We start from the raw sequence: 16,714 nt of genomic DNA on the forward strand, positions 1-16,714 counted from the left end.
GGAGCCTGCTTCCCCCTCTCTCTGCCTGCCTCTCTGCCTACTTGTGATCTCTTGTCTGTCAGATAAATAAATAAAATCTTAAAAAAGAAAGAAGAAAAATAGTCCATTAAAAAAACTCTTGGTTCACAGAGCCTGGTGGATTGGCTGGAAATCCCTACAGAGGGCACAAAGTAGAGGTAGCAGGGTGGGGTGCACTGAGGCTAACATGAAAACAAGGAAATCCAGGCTCTACTTTTAACTCTACCACTAACTGTGGGGACTTGACCTCTGTTTCTTCAGCTAATCAAAATGAGAGGATAGGGTTTGGGAACCCACTGCTGCATTCCAATTTTATGGTCTTCAATAAAGATTGTTTTCCAGACTCTGTCTTCTTGAGAGAAATAGTGTGCCTTAAGATAAAGGAGTAACTGAGCACAAAGGAAAGATCCTGTTTTCTCAGTTGAGACCCTCAGGACTCCCTCTGGTTTTGTTGGCTGAGTTCAGAAGTGTTGCTATGATGCAGCCAAGGTTTTGCCCTCATGCAAGTAGGCCTGTGTGCTCTGACACCCACTCAGAGTAGGTAGGTGTCAGGGCTTCTCACTGAGGGACAGAATCTCTTTTGCATTTCCCATAAGCTGGCCTCTTACCCAGGAGGATCCTTATCTTCCTTGGAAGAGCTTAACCTTCAGCCTGAGCCCAGGAACCTGGCAGGTGGTGGGGCAGTTAGAGTCTAGCCACATGGTCATTTTACCTCCAGCCTGTTTGGTTCTTCCCTTCCTTTCTCACTAGGCCCACCCAGGGTACCATCCCGAGGCCAGCATGTGCTTCAGAGATGTGTTTGTCTTTGTTTTGCAGCTTCTAGAGACAGCGATTGCACCCGAAGCGCTGCTATTTGTAACATCAGTCGGTGATTCCCAACTCTCTCGGCTTCTGCCGGGGACTCGTGCTTGGACTCCATTCCCTTGTTGGATTCCAGGCCTTCAGTGTCTTCAAGAGAACGATAAGCACCAGCCTGGATGCCTGCTGTTGTTGGGACCTTAGGAACAAGTTTAAATTCAGGTAAATGTTTGTGCGTCTCTTCTACCGCACGTGTTTGTTAGAGGGAGGAGTTAAAGGACCCAGGCAGCTTCTAGTCTTTAATCAGCAAAAGCATTTGATGAAATCAAGCCAGCTCTCAAGGTTTCCATCCTGCTTATCTAACAAAACAGAAAACTGCTGCCCTTTCTTTTGGACTGTAGGCAGGCACGGATGTCTCTGTCTTGACTAGCTGCCTGTTACCTTGTTGCAGGGACAAGTCCATCCATTTAGTACCTCTGGTAATGGAAGGAGAATTTATTTCTCTGGGTCTCTCTCCATTCAAGCCACCGTCCACATCTTTCTTTCCCTTCACAGTGTTTTCATATTTCTCCTCCTCTTCAGAATTCAGCTCCCTTCCCTCTGACAATTTTTGCACTGCCCAAAGCACTTAACTTAGGGGCTGGTTCTAGGATATGAGATGAGTGATACAGATTCAAGGACTACAAGTCAGACCAGAGTATGTGAAATGCACCCCTCCCCCCGCCCTACCCCGACCACACATGTACAATGTGTCCATCCCCCTGGGTGATCCCCTGGCAGTGGCCTTGGAAAGGTGGGCTCTATGCCAGTGACCAAGTCTTCAGATAAAGGGCTGCCCAGTCTCTTTCCTCTCTCCTTTGGGAGAGTTTCCTGAAGTATCCAGGAACCAGGCTGAGGACAGGCTGCACGGGTTTACCCAGGGTCTTTTCTGAGTACCTGTAGTTTGGCAGCTCGTGTTGAAAAGCACCTAAATACTTGGGAAAGAGTAATTGCATCCAAAGTTGGGGGGCAATGATTTGCTGTGCACATAAAAATAAGAGCAGCTCCATGGTAAGGAAAGACTCCCCTTCCAGGTGGCTGGCTAGGCCCTCCCACTCTAGCACCGGCTCTCTGCTCCGTGGTAGCTGGTGCCTGGACCCTGGTGGAAGTGGCAGGCCTCTGGTGGCACGGCCCTGAGCACCAGATAGAACTGTGCAGAAGGGTCCTGTGTTTCCCTTCGGTCACCTTCTTCTCCATTCTATTCTGTGTCATGGCAAAGACAAGGCCTATGGCGGAAAGTACAGGAAAGGAAGATCCATTTAGAAAGGAGCCCATAGGTACTCATGTTGTGTGTATGCCTGTGTTATGTGTTAAGTGTGTATTATGTGTGTGTACAACGTGTCCTGACTTGAGGATACTTAACATCCATAGCTTTTATTTTAGGGCAGTGGAAGGTAGCAAAAACATTCTTTGGCTTTTTCCTGCCCCCCTCCCTTCTTTGGTTTCCTTGTTAGTTCATTTTTTTTTTTTAAATATCCCACATATAAGTGAAATCATATTGTATTTGTCTTTCTCTGACTTATTTCACTTAGCCTAATATCCTTTAGGTCCATTCATGTTGTCACAAATGGCAAGCTCTCATTCTTTTTTATGACTAATACTCCATTGTATAAATATATATGTATTTACACCACCTCTTCTTTATCCATTTTCCTATTGATGGACACTGAGTTTGCATATCTTGGCTATTATAAAGTTGTAGTAAACATAGGGGTGTATGTATCTTTTCAGATAAGTCTTTTTTTTTTTTCCTTTAGGTAAAGACCTACTAGTGGAGTTCCTGGATCATACGGTATTTCTATTTTAATGTTTTTGAAGAACCTTCATGCTGTTTTCCTCAGTGACTGGACCAGTTTGCACTCCCACCAACAGTGCACAAGCATTTTCTTTTTTCCTCATCCTCTCCAACACTTGTTGTTTCTTGTGTTTTTTATTTTAGCCATTCTGATAGGTATGAGGTGGTATCTCATTTTGGCTTTGATTTCCATTTCTCTGATGCCAAGTGATGGTGAGCATTTTTTCATGTGTCGGTTGGCCATCCGTATGTCTTCTTTGGAGAAATGTCTATTCAGGTCCTCTGCCCATTTTTTAATTGGATTGTTTGTGATTTTTTGGGTTGAGTGGTATAAGTTTTTTAACATATATATATATGTTTATATTTATATATTTGTATATATATTTATATATGTTTTAGATATAAGTTTGGCTATATATATTTATAAAATTCATATATATATAAATTTTTGGATATAAATTATATGTTTTTGGATATAAATCTCTTTTTTGGGGGGGCCTTAAATAAATTTTTATTAAGTTCCACCACATGGTAGCATTGGATATAAATCTTTTATGGGATGTGTCCTTTGCAAATATCTTCTCCCATTCACTAGATTGTCTTTTTGTTTTATTGATGGTTTCCTTCACTATGCCAAAGATCTCTCAGTAGTTTATTTTTGCTTTTGTTTCTCTTGCGTAAGAGGACTTATCTAGAAAAATGTTGTTGAGGTGTATTAGAGAGGACTGCCTCTGTTTTTTCCACAATTTTTTATGTTTTCAAGCCTTTAATCCATTTTAAGTTTATTCTTGTGTATGGTATGAGAAGGTGGTTCAGTTCTGTCCAGTTTCATTCTTCGGCATATAGCTGTCCAGTTTTCCCACCACCATTTGTTGAAGAGACTCTTTTCCCCACTGCATTTTCTTGCCTCCTTTGCTGTATATTAATTGATCATACAAGTATCAGTTTATTTGGGGACTCTCTTTTAAGGTTGAAGCATTTCCCTGTAGGGGCCCCTGGGTGGCTCAGTGGGGTAAGCCTCTGCCTTTGGCTCAGGTCATGATCCCAGGGTCCTGGGACTGAGTCCTGCATTGGTCTCCCTGTTCAGGGGGAACCTGCTTCTCCCTCTCTCTGCTCCTCCCCTGCTCACTCGCTCTCCTGCTCTCTCTCTCAAATTAATAAATAAAATCTTTAAAAGAAAGCATTTCCTTGTAAAACAATTGTTTTCTGAACTGTTACATAGGGCAAGGGCAATACGTTGACTGGACAAAGGAAAATAATAATCACTTTCACATTGTAGTTATTTCTCAGACCTGGCCAGAACACAGAGCAAGTTCATTTTGATGTTTGGAAGAGGAAAGAACCATGATATGGTAGAAAGAGGCTGAAATTTAAAGTCAGGAAACCTGAGTCTATTAATAACTCTAGTCTTGAATACATACCTTATCTTTATAACTTCATCTGTAAAATGAAATGCTAGCCATTTTTCACAGAATGGCTGTGAGAGTCAAAAGAGAGAGTGCATGTGAGAGAACTTTTAAAATTGTGAGTGCTATAAAAATCTAAGTTACTATAATATTTGAATTTGCAAGACATCTCTCCTTCCTTTTACTGATTGGTCCTTCCAAGGCACTGGGCCTGCAATTCAGGTATGTACACTAGAGGGACGGTGTTGTCCATTAGCCTGCAAAAAACGAATATTACACACTTCCTTGGGCACGTCAAGCTGATGTCCAACAGCAGTTATCTAGAGGTTTCCACACAAGCCGAAACCCCAGGCTTGGATAATGGCCCATTCACAATAAGTTGGAACTGCATTTGCTCTACATCAGGACCTGAAACTAAGTCTGTACTTTTTTTAGAGCTTTCCAGTCCCCAAAAGAGCCCAAGAATAAATGTTTTTAATAAATCAAGTCACAGACTCTGCCTGATGTCATTTTTGATGAATTGAGTTTTCTCACAGCCTGAGAATGAGGCTGCTGGTTACATCTTGCCCTTGGTTTCACAAAGAAACCAATCTTGCTCACCATCTTAGGTGAGCATACAGAATGCTACACTTTAAGCTTTTTTGAGTGCATCCAGAAAGGTCCAGTCTCCAGTGATTAGTCCAAAGGGCAGCAGCATAGGTAGCCTTATCTTCTGTTTACTTGACAACATTGCATCTCATGTTAGAAGAGAAAACTTGTTAATGTATACAGGCAATAAACCCTGAAACCCATACCTCATGTAGTTTGGCTTTAACAGCAGAAAATGAAAAACAGTTTTCCAGTTAATTGACTGAATGCAGGGCTCATAAAAGGTGTGAGTGTTCAGAATCACAAGGTCAGGTTCCAACACAGAGATACATGCAGACTTTGTAGCTTCTCCTTTCTTCAGCTGTGGTGCCAGCCATGGTTACAAACACAGTTCAGTAACCTTCCACTCCATTCTCCTATTTTCCTTCCTTAACACATCTCAATGCTACACTGTCTCCAAAGAGTTGGGGGCAGAGGTGCCAGTTTTCTTGTCTTATTCCTGCATGAGTGTTAGAGACTGAAGCAGTAGGCTCCTGACACATGAGTAAGGCTTGAATTATGTTAGAATGGTAACCACATATTAATCTTCTAAGAGACAGGTCACGAACTAAATGCAAAGCTAGGATTTGTGGCGCTGAGCTCTCTAAGCTAGGAATGCTCTACCATGCTCCTCAATTTCTAAGGCATATCTGCAGAGCAGAGGTGGAAACCCTAATTATTTTACATTTCTGTATTATTTCTGCTCTTGAGATTATATGTGTCTTTTGTATTTTCAATACTAGATAGAATACTGTATTGCCTTGTATCGCTCCCCAACTCTGTATTCACGGACATCATATTGATGGCTTGAAATTGGTCATGATGGAGGTATTTCTACCACAGAAATCAGCAAATGTTACCAGTTACTGCCCTTTTTGTTTGTCCCAGGGAGCTGGCTGTTAAACATTTTCAGCACACCATCACATGAGGGTGTAGAGCAGCGAGAGGTCATCTAACCTGGGGGTAGTAGCTGTGGAGAGATGATCAGGGCAGAAGTGGCATCTGCCAGTAACTATTTGTCCATAGTTATTCTTAGCTTTGCTCTTAAAACACAGCCACTCTTTATGGTGGCAATTTGCTCAGCTAAGAAACAATTCAAAACCCCATATTTCCCAGCTTCCCTGAAGGTGGGAACCACAGGATTCAGTCCTGCTCAGTGAGGTAGAAGTAGAAATCTACTGGGGAAGGTCTTGCTTCTCATTGTGGGCACTGCCTCTCCCTCATCGATTTTGCTACTTCTTCATCTTGCCTGGGATGATGACTGGAGTTGGAACAGCCATCTTTGACCACAGAGGAACCGTGAGGACGAAACATTTCAAGAATGGCCAGGCAAAGACAGAGGAACCCGGGACCTGGATGGCACTGTGGAGCTGGCAGACCCTGAACTGCCCCCTTCTGGATTCCCTCCTAGGTGAAAAATGATCCCTGTTTGGTTCAAGTCCTCAGCTGGATCCCTTTACATGTAGCCAAATGCAGTCCCTCCTTAAGAAAGAAGACTTCCCTTGAGAAGTGATGTTTGTGCTGATCTGATGGGAAGAGCAGCTGAATGGATCATTTGCTAAATGCCAAGTAAGCAGGTTCCCTGTGTTGCACAGCTCTCAGAGTTGCACCCACCCCCTGAGCCCTTGACTTCTCCCTGCTAAAAATGCCTGGAATTGGCAGGTGAAAGGGAAGACAACAATGAGGTTGCTAAGGCAATCACAGTTTTGTTTTCTCCCTAGGGGTATCATTTCATGGATTTATGGCAGTAGGGATGGGCTCCCATAGGGCAGGCTGGAAGATGAAATCAGGCTGAAACCAACCACCCCAGCACAGTAAGGAGCAACCTCTCTTCCTTCCTCTCCCTACCCTAGTCCACCTACCACCTTCTAATCTTATTTCCACATTCTCAGCCCCCAGGCAAACTAGCCCACCCTTTCCTGCTTGCCACAAAGCTGCCTTTCCAGGGAAGAGAGAGCCTTTTGAATTCAAGTACACAAAATCCTCATATTAAAAAAAAAAAAAAAGGAAAAAAAGCCTTCAGCTGGTTGCTAGGGTTTTGTGTATCCTGCTTACAGAGCTCTCCTAGGAAAGAGACTCGTCTCTATAGAAACTGCCACGTCACAGGACCTCTGAACAGCAGCTCCGAGACCAGCGTCTCTTCCAGAGCAGCCTTCCTATCAAAGCCTCTCTCACTAAGATGAGTGCCTGGGGACTAGGGAGGGAGAGGACCCTGGAGTCTTTGGTGGCTTTAAATGGATCTTTTTCTCTTTTTTTCCTTTCCCTGCCTTCATATTGCAAACAGATGGAGGAGGCATTTCCAGTCACAAAGAGCCTTTCTCCCTGTATCTCCACTTTTCTTCTCACCCATGGGAAGATTAGGCTTCTACCACACCCGTTTATCTAACTGAAACAGAATGGCGGCTTAGAGGCGGCATGTTTGAGGAACACTCAGGGTCCCTATCTTGTTTATGACGACTCAGCGCTCTCCCAGGCCTGCATCCCAGAAGGCCCTTGAGTCAGCCCAAGCATGTTCAAGCTGAGGGAGTTGGGGTGGGTGGGACGCTCTTCTATATCTTAGGCATTCAAGGTCATCTAGGAAAGATTATCATCCTCCCACACTAAAATATAAGTAGCCCTGGCCTTATAAACAGGGTGCTCATATAGTTTACCACACAAATCAGGATGTCTATGAGAGGAGCTCTTAATCATTCTAGTGGGACTATAGCCACCTACCAGGAGGGTCTGAACTTGGGCCACTCCACTTAATACTTGGAAATAACGTGCCTTACAAACACTATACATGAGGAAATGGCTTCCTGCACCCCAATCCCCCCGAAGGCCCCACTGCTCCTTAAAATGGAGAAATTTGGGAAATCAGAAGCTAGTTGTTGTTGTTTGAAAACAGGGTGGACTCAGAAGTGAATAAAGAAATGACATTGTTGAAGGATTAGAAGATAGATTTTCAAGAAGAAAGACTTTTGTTTACAAAGTATTTCATACAAATGTATCTGTGGACTAATAGGTATCACAGTCTCCACACACCCTCAGCAACATGTGTCTGATAGGGTCCATGATCAAAGGAGTGAGACTGATACAAACCCAAGGTCACAAACAAAGCTTTATTTCGTGCCAAGCATCCAGAATCAAACAGACCATTCGGGGCTGCCTCTTAGAGAGAGGGCGACCGCCCCCAACCTCACAGACTAACTTTTATAGAGCAAAGGCCATGTGGTTGAGCCTGGCTACACACAGGTGGCCAGTGAGATTGCAACACACAGGGAAAGCTGCACAGTCATGCTAGGTCACACACAGGTGGCCAATTGAATTACAATTCACCCCATAGTAGCTATTTGAACTAGGCTATCATCTTGGTCAGAACTGGCCCCAAAAGGCACCCAAAAGGCGGGGCCCACACTCCTCGGTAGCTAGGGATACAGTATGCACACCCCACTGATTGGTTGTCTCCATCTGGACGGACTCATCCCTGCATCTGGGCTCTATTATCTCCACCTGACCTGGCCCGCGCTTGTATTTGGGCTCTGTTATCAGGGACTGGTCGACCATATTTTACTGGTTTCCCCCGACTTGCTTTTAAGTAAGTTCGCCTGGGGAGGCGGGGGCAGGGTCAGTTTAAGTTTTACTGCATAAACAACAAAATCACTGTTTAACCAAGACGAAATCACTCTGGCTAAGTAGGCCTTTACAGTGTCTTCCTCAACCTTTTCAGCCGTTGTCTCTCTGGTGCCGTTTAGAACTCATTCTTCTTGCCCCTGGCTCCTCGTGCTCTGCTCACCGTAAGACTTTTGTCTCTTCAAAAATGTGGTGCTGACTTGAGGAAGACAAATGTATTGACTGTACATCACATAGGCCTGTGTGGGAGGAAGGGGGCAGAGCAGCAAGATGGCAGGAGCCAGCTTCTTCGTAATATGTTCTAAAAATCCCTTAAAGCAAATCCTGCTATGGCTTTCCTTTTCCAGAAATTCTTGCCTGTTCATGCTTGTTAGTTTTTCTCAGCAAACTCTGGCATCGGTGACTCACTTCTAAGAATTTTTTTCTTCAAGTATTGTTTTGAGGTAATAGCATAAAGGTTAACTTAGGGGAAAATGATATCTTAATGTTATAAGTCTTTCTGTTTTCTTATGTAAGAAATTAGTTTACCTTTCCATTTTGTTTGTCTACTTGTGTTGTTGTTGTTGTTTTTAATACAGGTTCTTGGGCCACAGCCCTGAACAGTCTGACTTAAGAGTTCTTGGAGCGGGGATATGGAAAGAGCTCAGGATACAGGAACAGAGTCTAAGGGCTCAAAAGACAAGCTTAGCATACTTTATTTCATGTCATTAGATTCCAGATTATTTCACATACCCGTCTGCCTCACATCCTGAAATTGGGAGGCAAATATTTTTCCTCACTTGCAGTATTAATAATAATGGGTAACACAGCCTTTTATGTGTTGAACCAGGATCCTGGCCAGGAGTGCTGCCGTGGACGGAGACTGAGCTTAGAGGTCAATGGCACAGGTTAGAGGTGTGTAGCTGCACTGCTCACCTGCTCCATGAGCTTGGAAAACTTGACTTATTTTTCTGTGTTTCCCCCACCATCTTTAATGTGGACGAATAATACTTCTGACCCAAAAGTGTTGTGAGGATCAGATAAAGTCACATATCTCCTTACAACTGAACAATATCTAAAAGCTTCAAAACAGGACTAAAAAGTGAGATCTCCTAATCCTTTCTAATGGGAAATAATAATTTATTACATTTTAACTTACATCTGACCTGTTGCTTTTGAAATCCATCACATCCTTGAGTTTGGGAGTCGTACAGACTGAAAGAATTTATGCCTACGTTTCCCACATTCTTGAAGAAAGAAAAGCGGTCTTGGCCAGGTTATCTTTAAAGATCCTGAAACAGAGGATGACTAGCATATATTTAGTGTGGAAGCCTGGGAGTATCAGACAAGAGAACGCTCGGCGCAGTATTGTCAGTAGCAATACATGCGTGGGGTGTTTTGCCATATAAATGAGACTCGCTAGTGGGAAACTGCAGCTCAAACTCTTCCATGTCCCCCCTTCTCCCATTTATTGAACGGCTCAACACAGGGACCCCAGTGTTTGGCAACGCATACTTCAACATCCTGTCAATTGCTGGACATACGAGGCCCATTTCGTAATCTTCAGTTGGGAAAAGTACCCACTTCACCAAGGGCACATCCAAATGATTAAACATAAGCCGGAAGTGTGTGAGGATTGAGTATCACAAAGGCCAGGGAGTAAAACTTCCCCGCCAGTAGGCTAATTTATGGAAACAATTCCACTGGGTAACCCTGAAGTAAAAGAGAAGAGCATAGAACGAGTTTGGAAGTTTTCCTTCCATTTTTATTTTTTTTGAAACAGCTTCAGTAGAATAGGTATTATTTCTTCTTTAAATGTTCGGTAGACTTCCCCAGGGAAGCCGTCTGGCCCTATACTCTTGTTTTATTGGGAGGTTTTTGATTACTGCTTCCATTTCCTTGCTCGTTATTGGCATGTACGATATGTTGGCTAATTGAATTTAAATAAATAGGAAACATAAATAAAAATAAAAGGGAGGAGCAACGGACTTTTTTACGGGTTAGCTTCATACGTCAGCAGTCTCGTTTTAAAAGGTGAATTCTCCTTTTCCATGCTCCTTCTGGCCTCACCTCATAGGCTCCAAGACTATGCTCTATCTGGAAATGGTCCTTAAAAGTTGTTCTTGGGGTAATGGGTGACTCAGTCGTTAAGTGTCTGCCTTCGGCTCAGGTCATGATCCCAGGGTCCTTGGATGGAGCCCCACCTCAGGCTCCTGGCTCAGTGGGAAGCCTGCTTTTCCTTCTCCCACTCCCCCTGCTTGTGTTCCCTCTCTCGCTATGTCTCTCTCTGTCAAGTAAATATATAAAATCTTTAAAAAAAAAAAAAAAGTTGTTCGTTGTGCCTTTTTACTCTTTCAGTTACTCTCCTATCCTGCCTTTCTCTTCTTAAAAATATAAAATCCTTTTTCATTTTTTAAAAATTTTTTCAATTTATTTATTTTCAGAAAAACAGTATTCATTATTTTTTCACCACACCCAGTGCTCCATGCAATCCATGCCCTCTCTAATACCCACCACCTGGTACCCCAACCTCCCACCCCCCCGCCACTTCAAACCCCTCAGATTGTTTTTCAGAGTCCATAGTCTCTCATGGCTCACCTCCCCTTCCAATTTACCCCACTCCCTTCTCCTCTCTAACACCCCTTGTCCTCCATGCTATTTGTTATGCTCCACAAATAAGTGAAACCATATGATAATTGACTCTCTCTGCTTGACTTATTTCACTCAGCATAATCTCTTCCAGTCCCGTCCATGTTGCTACAAAAGTTGGGTATTCATCCTTTCTGATGGAGGCATAATACTCCATAGTGTATATGGACCACATCTTCCTTATCCATTCGTCCATTGAAGGGCATCTTCATTTTCTTTTAAAAAGAATCACTCCCACAATTCTCGTCACACTTTGCGAAGTTCTGACAGTGTTAGGTGACAAAAACTGCAAGTGCTCACATTCTTTGACCTATTAATTCTACCTTTGGGAAATGGTCCCAAAATAATAACTCAAAAGAAGAAAAAGAAAAACTACATGTAAAAAATATATATATGTGTATATATATGAATTTTGGAAAATGTCCAAAGATAGGGTCACATAAATTTGTACCAAATTTATAAAATAGCACATAATTTCAAAGGAGAAAAGGGAAGACTTTGTAGAGACATTTTCTAATTGCTTCTCAGTGAAAAATAAAGAATACAAAGTAGTACATGCATTATGATTACAATTACATAGCAATTAAGTTCATAAATGGAAATAATCAAATAACTAGGAGAGAACAGAGTGAGAAAGGGTATGGTTCCTATGGAGCTGCTTTAATAATAGTCATGAAAAGAAAGGTGTTTTCACCGGCTCCCACCACACAGCTTCCTTCCTAGCTTCCCAGCCCACTCCAGAATGGTGTAAGAAAAAGGGGAATTTTGCATCAAATAACACTGGAATTTTTGTTTCCTAAGACTAAATGTGAACTTTTGACAGATTTTCAGTGGCCATTTCAACCACCCCCAACTGCCACTAGAACAGAATCCTTCTGTGGCTTCCTATAAACATTGCACAGTTGACATTAAATAAAGATATTTATATAATTTTTAAAAAATTGGTGACTTCATTTCCCTAAAACAGGACCCCTCCAGAGGTTTGACAGTAGGGGTTGAGGTGGGGACTACAGCATAGCCCAGGCTAATGTATTTGAAACCTTTTAGTGAAAAAGCTTCCTTTTACTATAGTGTCATTAACACTGTTCCCAAATTTTGATGAAAGCAGGGACTTGAACCACACCATGAATCAAAGGCATGGACAAACTATGCCACTATGCTGGAGCTCAAACATAGTTTATTTGTTGAGTCCTAACACTAACTTTTAAAGAATAAACTTCTAAATTGGAACAAAACCAACTTAATAATAAGATAGGACAGAAGCATTAAAACATTATATGAAAGTCAGGAATGCATTATGCAAGTTTCTATACTTAAATCATAATTTTTTCTTAAAATCACATGTATTCTGCTCTAGGTTGGATGCTGGTATATTGTACTTATTGCCTAGCACCAAGTATTTGTCTAAGGACTTTTATGTGAAATAGCTCATTAAATATGCCAGTGACCCTAAGATGGAGGTAGGATTCTCCCCATGCTACAGAAAGGAAAATCGGGGCTCATAGAGGTCACATACTAATAAGTAACTGAGCCAGGAGTCAAACCTGGGCTGTCTGGCCCTCAGGCATGTGTCCCACCCACCACTTAAGACAAGCCACCTTTGTCAAATCAGTGTTCTTAGCTTTGATCTTATAGTGCCCTGGCCCAGCTCTCCAGAGAAGGAAAGGAGGGTGGCAGTGCAGGGCAGGAAACAGGCAAAGTGAGGACCCAGAAGAACTGTGCTTGGCCAACCCAGGCAAGACACTGAGCCTGGTTGGGTCTTAGTGTTTGTGTTCCTAAGCAAAATGTTTGCCTACCTGGGCTCACACACTTATTGTAAAGACAAATTTTGTGCAAGAGTTAACTAAGATATAAACTCAGCATACATCAAATATTATATCTTCCCAAAGTTAAAATTCCCAAAGATCTGGACTTCAAGGGAAAGGTTGATAAAATAAATCACAAACCTTGCAATCTTCTCTATTTTATTTTTAATTTTCTTGATTTATTGAAATATAATTCACAATGTTATATAGTTTCAGGTGTACAATATAGTAATTCAGTAATTCTATACATTACTCAGTGCTCATCATGGAAAGTGTACTCTTAATCCCCTTTATCTATTTCATCTGCCCGCCCCCCTCTGGCAACCTGTTTGTTTTCTGTATTTAAGAGTCTGGTTTTTGTTTGTCTCCCCCATCCTCCACCTTTATTTGTTCATTTGCTTTATTTCTTACATTCCCATGTGAGTTCAGTCATATGGTATTTGGTTTTCTCTTTCTGGCTTATTTCACTTGGCATTATACCTTCTGGGTCCATCCATGTTGCTGCAAATGGCAAGATCTCATTCTTCTTCATGGCTGAGTAATATTCCACTATATATACACCATATCTTCTTTTTCCATTCATGTATCAGTGGACACTTAGTCTGCTTCCATATCTTGGCTCTTGTAAATAATGCTGCAATAAAATAGGGGTACTTGTACCTTTTTGAATTAGTGTTTTCATTTTCTTTAGATACTATACCCAGTAGTATAATTACTAGATTGTATGATATTTCTATTTATAGTTTTTTGAGAAACTTCTCTTCTGTTTCCCAGTGGAAACACCAGTTTGCATTCTCACCAAAAGTGCCTGAGGGTTACATTTCTCCAGATCCTCACCAGCAGTTGTTTTTTCTTGTCTTCTTGATATTAGCCATTTCGACAAGTGTAAGGTAATATCTCTTTGTGGTTTTGATATGTATTTACCTGATGATGAATGATGTTAAACATCTTTTCATGTGTTTTTTGGGCATCTTTATGTCTTCTTGGGAAAAAAAAAATCTATTTAGTTCCTCTACCTGTTTCTTAATTCGATTGTTTTGGGGTTTTTGGGTGTTGAGTTGTAAAGTTATTTATGTATTTTAAATATGAATCCCTTATTGAATATATAATTTGCAAATACCCTCTCCCATTTAGTAGGTTGTCTTGTCTTGATGACTCAGTTTCAAGTTGTATACAGGGAATTATTGCCCCCAATTCTTTTGTCTAACCCTGTTTTTCTCACTTACCAGCCTTCAAGAGGATAAGCATAAGAGTACACTTTCCATGATGAGCACTGAGTAATGTATAGAAGCAGAGTTAGGGAGTCTCAATTCTTGTCTACCTGCTATCTTTCTTTGTCAATATCCCCGCTTTAAAATTGCTATCTCTAACCTACTGTGGGGAGGGAAATGAAATCAACGTTGTTAGAGTCATGTCTAAAACAAGAAAGTAAACGTTTCTCTATACTTTTTTTTTTAAAGGTACAAATATTTTACAATTTTAAAAGTGAGAAGAGATAGAAAAATACCCCAAAATATTTAAGGTAGTCAATTCTGAGGGATAGTGTTCTTCTATCCCTCTAAAGAGTAAAAGAAATTTTTTTACTTTTTATTTAAAACTTGTTCCCAAATTTGTCTATTATGAGATTTATTTTATGACAGAAAAAGGACACTGATATGTAAGAAGGAAGCCAAGCTAAGTAATTCTCTAATGAGGCACAAAACCTTTTCCCCATATTGAGGAGCTACTATTATTTTATATATAGGTTTATGTGTACTATGTGTATGGAATCTATGCTGTGTATACACATGCATACAATATATAATGTAATATCCACGGGGAATCAAACACTGGCTGAACTTCTTATTAATGTATAAATGGTTGAGACATGACTTAGGAACCACTGCAAATAAAGGAGGGAAGAACAGAAGTTTGTGGGGAGTAGGGGTGGGGAGCCATTTGAAGTGAACAGGAAAATCAGAAACAACTGTCAGCATTGGGAGGAAAATGGAGATCCCAAGACAAAGTATACCCCGCTGCACATGACTGGCAGGCCAGCGGCACTGTTCGTCAGACAGGGTCTTGTGTTCTCTGTGCCTGCGGAGATTACTAGCCATGTTCCCACTCCGGGGCCATTTTGCAATAGAGGAAATAGAAGCCTGGGTCTGTTGGGAGGCTGCCCCTTTCCTTCCACGACGAGGACAGGTTAGTTCATGTCCGAGATCTTCTTGCTTCCCAGCCTGCTGAGGACAGTGGCCTGTCACCAGGATCTGCTTCTTTGGCGTAAGCGTCTGCTCTGCACTGATCACTGTCAACAGAAGCAGCTGACTTTCAGTTAATAGAAGCGGATGCATTTCTTTAACACACACAGAAGTAAAAGATAGATTTATGTCTTTTGCACACACATAGGGACAGCTTAATTGAATGGGGCTGAAGAGGGAGGGGGTCCCACCAAGACCCATCTGGCCCAGCTCCTGTTTAGCCCGGATCACTTCTGACCCGTGACAGTGTTGCTAATTGTGAGCACTACTACCAAACTCCATAGGATGTGGGGTGATTACGCTGTTCACGAAAGAATTCCCAACAGGGTTCTGTTTTGAATTTGATGACATATAATGAGAAACCTCTGTGGCAGATGACAACATTCTTCTTCCAGTCAATGGGATACTTGCTCAGAGTCATCCCCCAAACCGTTAGGCACTGATGAGAGAGATTTATAGCCTCTGGAAGGACGAAGCACAGATATTGTTCAGCTGGGAAGTGTGGCAAAACTATCTCCTTTGAGGGCCTCTGGGAGGATATTTATTTAAGTGAAATGTGAGTAGACAGAGGAATTTACCAGGACACTTTCCACTCAGATCTGAAAGTCAAATTGCCCAAAGGCAAAGCTCATTCAGCCATTTCTCGGAGGGTTTCATTCATGCCCTTCAATCATTCATTCATAAAAATGACCCAGCAGATACTCATGGAATATTATTCTGAGTAAGGTGTAGGGCTTGGCTGTGATACATTGCAATGATGAATCAGAAGGGCAGTCTTCTGTTAGAGGACTCTGCATGTCTAAAAGAAAGCCGATGCAAAATTAGAAATCCTTAATTGAAGTTCAAGCATTCCCCTGTGCTAGGTATGTGACTTTGAGCAAATCATTTCTCTTTCAACCTCAAAGTCCTTAAAAATGTGAATAAGAATGCTGGCCTTTCAAACTACATAGAACTGCTCTAAGTAAAATGAGGTACACAAAATCTGACTGTAAACTGCTACATAAAGGCAAGGGACTATTTATATTAAGACACTATGCAGGAAGGGACATTGAAAGCACACCGAAATACCTATGGCATAAGGCAGAAAGCCAGTTCTATTTTAATAGAGGTACAAATTTATTAGTTCAAAATATCTTTTGAGCCCTAATATGGCCCAGATGACGTGCTCGAATGATAAAGGAGTTTAGAAGAGGGAGAATTATCTGCTTGTTTTTCAAATGTTCCCCACTAGCATTACTCCCCACATCTTACAGTAATCCTACAGTTACCAGTGTTGTTCTCATCCTTTCCAACTCGTATAATATTCATCATGCACAGTCTCATTTCATTTCATTACAAGGATCTGCCATTGCTCCTAAAAAAGAGTCTTACACAGGTTGTAATCTCAGGGTCGTGAGGACAAGCATGGAGTCTGGGGATTCTCTCTCTCTCCCTCTGCCTCTCCCCCCAACCCCTTTGTGTGCGCTCTCTCTCTCTCTCAAATAAATAAATCTTTAAAAAAAAAAATCTTACCCCAGCTGCTCCCTGCCTCTACCCCATATTTTTCTTGCCTGAAGACAGGAAAGTGAGAGGACGTGCACTGAACCACCTGGACTCTGCCTTGTCCAAGCTGGTTGACCCCAGGAAAGTTACAAGGCATTTGTGGGCCTCTGGGATCTACCTTGTACAGGGGGGTAAATTATGCAGCTTTGTAGTGTCCTTGTGTGGTGAGAGCAATTTGTGGGAAGCTTCTGACTTGTTGACCCT

The 16,714-nt window shown here is 41.9% G+C and overlaps 1 long non-coding RNA gene across 1 annotated transcript in view; it reads right to left on the reverse strand.

The window, feature by feature from the left end:
- Positions 1-14,030: 14,030 nt before the first annotated feature.
- Positions 14,031-16,714, reverse strand: part of LOC116586267 — a 179,625-nt gene continuing 176,941 nt past the window's right edge. Inside the window, exon 4 of the long non-coding RNA XR_004283964.1 lies at positions 14,031-15,015. This is a non-coding gene — a long non-coding RNA (uncharacterized LOC116586267). The remainder of the gene's footprint in view (positions 15,016-16,714) is intronic.

Source organism: Mustela erminea, chromosome 3 (assembly GCF_009829155.1).
Source record: "Mustela erminea isolate mMusErm1 chromosome 3, mMusErm1.Pri, whole genome shotgun sequence".
Lineage (NCBI taxonomy): Eukaryota > Metazoa > Chordata > Mammalia > Carnivora > Mustelidae > Mustela > Mustela erminea.